Source organism: Vombatus ursinus, unplaced genomic scaffold (assembly GCF_900497805.2).
Source record: "Vombatus ursinus unplaced genomic scaffold, bare-nosed wombat genome assembly UNPS02005236.1, whole genome shotgun sequence".
NCBI lineage: Eukaryota > Metazoa > Chordata > Mammalia > Diprotodontia > Vombatidae > Vombatus > Vombatus ursinus.
This window is the reverse complement of record NW_020945014.1, coordinates 9,003,835-9,010,804: the sequence shown is the minus strand read 5'-3', so window position 1 is coordinate 9,010,804 and position 6,970 is coordinate 9,003,835.

Sequence of the window (6,970 nt, the reverse complement as noted above, 5' to 3'; positions counted from 1 at the left end):
GAGGGAGAGTGAGAGCAAAGAGAAGAGAATGGTGAGAATAAGATGCATTATACAATTTAAATTGCTATATAAAATTAATAACGAAGTAGGGTTAGCATTAGCATTGATATTCTCTGATTGTAGTTCTACCCACATCCCTCAATATGGTATGGAGATCATGGAGACCAAAAGATTACAAGCTTTTGCAGACTCTTCTCTACTGGAAGGACTTTGAGAACAGGTCCAACAACCGTCTGAGTGTCTATCATCTAAGAATCACCACGAAAATTTCAGAGAGGCTCATCAGAAAAATGTTGAGGATCGAGAGTTAAATGTATTTCTTTACTAGTTCTAAGAAATTCTTGAATTTATCTACTAAATATTGCATTGTCATCTAAATAATTCAAATAGGATTCTGTGAAAATGAAATACTATCCTTTAAAGTTTATTACTTGTCACTTTCTCATATTTATTGATGTACTGCAGATAATAATAATAATAATAATAATAATAATAATAATTTATTATTATTATTATTGTTGTTGTTATTATTATATATTACTGTAATCATTTTCAGCATTTTTTGGGGGGAGAGGAGAATTCAGATAGAAACAATCCTGGAACAAGTAGCTATCTTCTTGTAACTTATTTGTGTTTGAATTAATATCTGACGATACACTCATCTTTTCTAAGTTCACTAAAAGCATCCTTGAGACAACTCCAATGTACACTTTGTTCTATTCCAATATGGTTTTAATTTTTCCACTAGCTTTGTATATTTTAATGCTTTTTTTGTTTCAGTGGCTTGCAAATTATGCATATTTGGTATTGCCACATCTATTAAAATACTTTTCTTAAATTTGTATGATTCATTGTTTAGTCTGGGAGATTTGGGGCAATATTCTTATCTATGATAATGCTTCAGTTCTAGTATAATTTGTTTCCTGAATTCTCAAAGGTATTTTCAGATCTGTGTTTGTAATACAAAGATTTGTCATCTGCTAATTTATGAAATATAGCACACTTCTGGACATATCCTGCTAGGTATTTGGTTTGGTACTAAAGTTTTGCAGCCTGAAGTGATGTTTTACAGTTTCTTCCATTATTCGTTGTTCAAAGTGTTCAGTTTCTTCAGAATAATCTGTATGTGTAATTTCTAGCAGTGATGATCTGGTCAATAATTACCATCATTAAACCCACTTTTTCTTTAAAAAATAATTTTATTTTAAGTTCCAAATTCTCTTCCATCCTTCACAAATTCACCCTTCCCTCACCCATTGAGAAGGCAAGAAATACAATACCCATTTTATATATGAAGTAGTACAAAATATATTTCCACATGAGCCAAGTTGGGGGAGGGGAGAGAAATAAAGAAAAAATGTATCCTTCAATCTCTACTCAGGTAGATAATATTTTTTCATTTGTGAAGTCCTTTGGAATTATTATGGATTGTTGCATTGATCAGAGCAGCTAAGTCTTTCATAGTTGATAATCATAATATTGTTGTTTTTGTGAACAATATTCTCCTAGTTCTGCTCACTTCACTTTGCATCAGCTCATACATGTCTTCCCATGTTTTTTTTTCTTCTGAAACCATGTCCTTAGTCATTTCTTAGAACACAGTAATATTTCATCACAATCATATACCGCAACTTGTTAAGCCATTCTCCAATTCATGAGCATTCCCTCAATTTCCAATTATTTGTCACCACACAAAAAAGAGCTGCTATAGTTTTGTACATATGGGTCCATTTTCTTTTTCTTTGATTTCTTTAGGGGAGAGACCAAGAAACGGTATTGGTCTAAACCTTCTTTTTCTATATACAATTTCAAATGATAGCTATTTTACCTGCTTCTTCATACACATATTGTTGGTGGAGTTTATGTAGATGCCATCCATAGAGGGTCTTTAGAGTATATTCTTGGATCTTAGTGTTCCACAGGCTCCATTGAGAAACATACTTTTGGTGACTTACAGCAAGTTAGATGGCATATGTCCATTCTCAGAATGTGCTAGTACTTGGTGAAGCAATATCTTCTTATTTCAAAATAAATTCTATGTTTTCTTTTTACCAGTCTATAATGTACCCTGAGTATGCCCATGAGTTTTCTTCTTCCTTTGGATGAGGAAATCTTTCCATATTTATCTTAATGTGTTTGGCTGAATGTTTCATTAATGTTTTACAAGTTTTTGTTAGGGAATTTTGCAAGGTTTTTATGCAAATTTTATAGTTGCAACAATGTATATTTAAATTGTCATTGCATAGGTGTTAATTGTTTCATCTGATTTCAAAATGCTATCTAGTCCTTGACATATATAATGATCTCTTTCTTATTAATAGTTTTATTTTTTTTTTATTTCTGGCCTGAAGGTGATCAAAATTTGTACTTAGTGCCTTTATCCATTAGTTTATTTGACCTTTGGTTTCATTATTAAGGCTTTCAGTTTCTATGTTTTTGGTTTCTATGTATTTTATAATTGTTGAGTCCAAGTAATAGTTTGACATCACTGAAAATCTCCTGAGATGAAGAAACAACTTCATATGTTCCTCTCCCCCTCCTTGCTGTGGCACCATATAACTTGATGCCATCCATTTATATCTTGTGATTAAAAAGATGTCTTAGTTTGACTACTTCTTTAGAAGCTATAACCAGTTCTTTGTAGCAGAGATGATAATGGGTTAAAGGCTAGGTAGAACCATAAGACGTTTACACTGACAGCCTGAAAAAATTCCCTGTTTCATATCAATTGTTAATATGAATGTGTTTGTGATTTTTTTTAACAGAGAATAATTTTCCATATGAATATAAAATACTCTAGTATTCTCACTGCATATGTACCTTTTGTTTGTTTGGGGGGGTATAACTCCTCCTCCTACCCTTTCCTTATTATAAAACAGAAAGAAAAAAATGACCAACATTTGTATCAAATATGTAGAATTAAAGAAAACAAATTCCCCACATTGGTCATGTCCACATATGTGTTTCTCATTCTTCATCTTGTGTCAATCACCCTTCAGTCAGGAAGTGAGAGGTATGCTTCATTTGTATTCATTTGGAATTATTATGGATTAATGCATTGATCATAGGTTTAAGTCTTTCAAAACATTTTCATCATAATTATATGAAGTATAATTAAATTGTTTTTATTGCATAAATTGTTCATCTGGTTCTGCTCATTCACTCTGCATTAATTCATATGAGTCTTCCCAGGTCTTTCCGAAACCACTATTTTGGTCTTTTTATAGCGCAAATCATATTCCATTATATTCACATGCCATAATTTGTTCTGCCATTTCCATGTTGATGAACACCCCTTTAGTTTTCAGTGTTTTTAGAGGGATAAGAAGAAAAAAATGCTATAGATGTTTTGGTGTACGTAGGTCATTTTCTTATTTCTTTGATCTATTTGTGGTATAGTTGTGGTATTGATTTCTCTAGGCTGAAGGTTATTTGTAGTCTAATGATATTTCAGTATAATTACAAATTGTTTTCCAGAATAACTGAGCTAACTTGTAGCTCTACCAACTTTTTCAGCATCTGTAGGTCTGGGTTAAATATTGACAATAGATAAACACGTCATTAGTATAGAATTGAGTCAAAAGGTCTGTGATAAGCAAGAAAGGAATTTTCAAGTAGCTTGTTCAGTAATTTTTGAATAATGAGGTAATCTTTTTACCCTTGATACTTTTGGACACACTTATTTTGCTTCTTGGCCAATACATTTTCTTTTCTGTAAATGTTTATAGATTTAAAAAATAATAAGATAACCTATGAATTCTTTGCATAAAGTACAAAATCAGTCATATAAAGTATAATTGGAGGGCTACTGGTGTTCTCATCTTTAGGTAGTAGCTGTGTTAAGCTCTCTGTTAAGAGACGTAGAATTGGGCTTGAATCTAAGAGAATAAAATGCTGTGTTAATAATTCATGCACAACTGTCAAGCCGTTGAATCAATAGTTACAGAGTTGAATTGAATTTATTTACTGAATGAACATTTATTAAGCACTTATTATATATTAATGATAAAGTTTCCTTTTATACCATAATGCAATGTAATAATGATCTCTTTCACTTGTATCATGCTTTATAGTTCACAAAGCTTTTGAATCATGCATTTTGCAAGCTTTGTGTTTCATAAAATTGTTTTTTCAAAAGTAAGTTCTTTTGATTCTCACAACAATCTTGTGAGGTGAACATGGGCAGCTATTATTCTTTCCACATTTCAGTTGAAATTAGAACTCAGAGATGCTATGTAACTCACCTGAGGACACATAGCTTAGTAAATAATACAGTTGGGATTTGAACTCAAGGCTCTTGACTGAAAATCTAAGTAGGAAACTCATTTTAAAAGCTACTTTGAGTTAATCTGTCATGTATTAGCCTCAGAGTAAACTATTCATCTCACAAGACCGAGCTAAAAGGTCCTTGTTTATTAAGTTAGCACTGTCAGTCTAATTCTTTTCATGATCCTTAAATAAATACTTCTATTTATTCATACTTTTCATATTGCTTTTAGAGGGACAGATCTGCATGATCATCTCACCAGTTTCATCTACAACAAAAGAGAGATGTGACAATACAATTTCTTTTTGTTCTTTGTTAAAAAAATAATTTGATATAAGTAGCTATTAGGGTGAAGCCAGGTGAGTTTCCCACATGGATGCAATTATCTAAAACAAATTCTTTGAAATCAATTAAAGTTCCTAAACATGCATTATGTGTTCAAGACTCTTTTCCCAATGTTGGAAATCCAAAGATATATAATTTCAAAATACGGCTGTTGAGCAATCTATACACAAATGAAGTGGCCAAATACACAAATAACTATCATAAATTGGAAAGGGCGGTAAAGTCAAAAGAGGTACTCAGGCCGAGTAAATCTGATGAGATCAAGGGAAGACTTCTTGGAAGGGTATGATTTTGAATTGAGTTTTAAAAAAGTGAGTATGGGGCAGTTAGGTGGCGCAGTGGATAGAGCTCTGGTCTTGGAGTCAGGAGGACCTGAGTTCAAATCTGACCTCAGACACTTACTTGACACTTACTAGCTATGTGACTGTGGTCAAGTCACTTAACTCCAAAAGTCTCACCAAAAAGAAAAAAAAAAAGGAGTGAGTAGACATCAACAGGTGGAATTGTGCATATGAGACTATAGAAGTTGGACAAAAAACAAAAATGGTACAAACAATGGAAAAGAAATAGCAGAAGATGGGAAAAATTGGAAGACAAAATATTCATGAAGAGGGAAAAGTATGAGATAAGGCTGGTTAGACTGGATGGGGCCATATCATGGAGGGCTTTGGATGCCATGGTAAGAATTAAGAATCACCATTAAAATGAGCACAAACCTACTGTGGGGTGAAGCCATTAAATGAGGACATTAACCAACTGGGTTATCCTCCCAGTTTTATCACTAATTGACCATGGTAAATAATTCCCTTTCTCCAGGCCTCATGTTTCTCTTTTAAGTTTGTGGTTGGAAAAGATGATTCTTACCATCTCTTCCATCTCAGAAATTCTGTGATTAAAATATATTTTCAGCTGAAACTGTTAATTGACTCTCAGAGTCACAGTTTTAAAGTACTTGAAAGTTAATGGGACCAGCCAAGGTACCTCTATCCTGTAGTTCTATGATCCAGTTTCCCTACTGTATCCCCACTGCCATGACATCTCAAAACCATCCCCTGAACTAACCTTATAGGCCCCTGAAAATTGCAGTATAGAGGTAAAGTATGTAGGGTGTAATACCTTAACTTTCTACACTAGGCATATACTCCATGGTCCCAAGAAACTCAATTAAGTTTCTCTTCATTTTAGGGGAAAATGCCCTCATTACTAGACCATCCATCTTTCAATAAATATTGAAAGAACAGAAGCAGACTTATGCTGCCTGGGGGCCTGGATTTCTCCAAGGGACATTTAGCACAGTTCTCTCATTTATCCACATTTACCCTTGATGACCATAACAAAAATTTTCATTTTCATGATCTATTTTTTTTTTTCGGTTTGAAAGATAGTCACATATTTTCTTTTGCCACGCATTGGTTTGTAACCTTAGACAAGTCATTGAAACCTTAAGTGACATAGATAACCCTCTAAGACTGTACATTGCAGAGTATTTGCTTTCTAAAGTGAGAGAATTTCTATACCAATAAAATAGGTCTAATCCCCCCACAATAAAAAACAAACAAACCCCCCAAAAAATTTCTGCTATTTAAGCTGCCCAGAAACAAAAACTTTTGCCCCTAGAATTTCATATATCTTTTTTTCAATTTGGCCAATTCTTCTTTTCAAAGCATTCTTATCTTCATTGGATTTTTATGCCTCTTTTATCATTTGACTTATTCTGTTTTTTAAGGTGTTATTTTCTTCAGTACTTTTTGTGCCTCCTTTACCAAGCTATTGACTCCTTTTTTCATGATTTTTTTGCATCACTCTCATTTATCTTTCCAATTTTTCATCTACCTCTCTTACATGGTTTTTTAAATCCTTTTTGAGCTCTTCCATGGCCTGAGAACAATTCGTATTTTTTCTCTGAGGCTTTGGATGCAGGAATTTTGACTTTGTTATCTTTGAAGTGTGCATTTTGCTCTTCCTTGTCACCCTAGTAACTTTCCATGGCCAGATTTTTTTTTCTGTTGTTTGATCATTTTCCAGCCTATTTCTTGATTTTTAACTTTGTTAAAGTAGGGCTCTGCTTTCCAAGTGGAGGAGGTCTGTCCTAAGCTTCCAGGGGTTTGTGCAGCTGTTTTCAGAGGTGATTCTGGGGACCTGTAAGTTTTTGGTTCTTCTAAGGTGGTATGATCTAGGGAAAGGTGTATTAACTACTCTCCTGTACTGGTTTGTGAGTGACAGCAAGCATTCTTTTCAACCCTAGAACTGTGACCAGGGTCTCTGCTCCCCTGTGGCCACAAGCTCTGCTGTGCTAGTGCTCCTCACACTGGAACTAAGACCCAGGACTGTAACCCAGATCCAAGTATAGGCAATGCA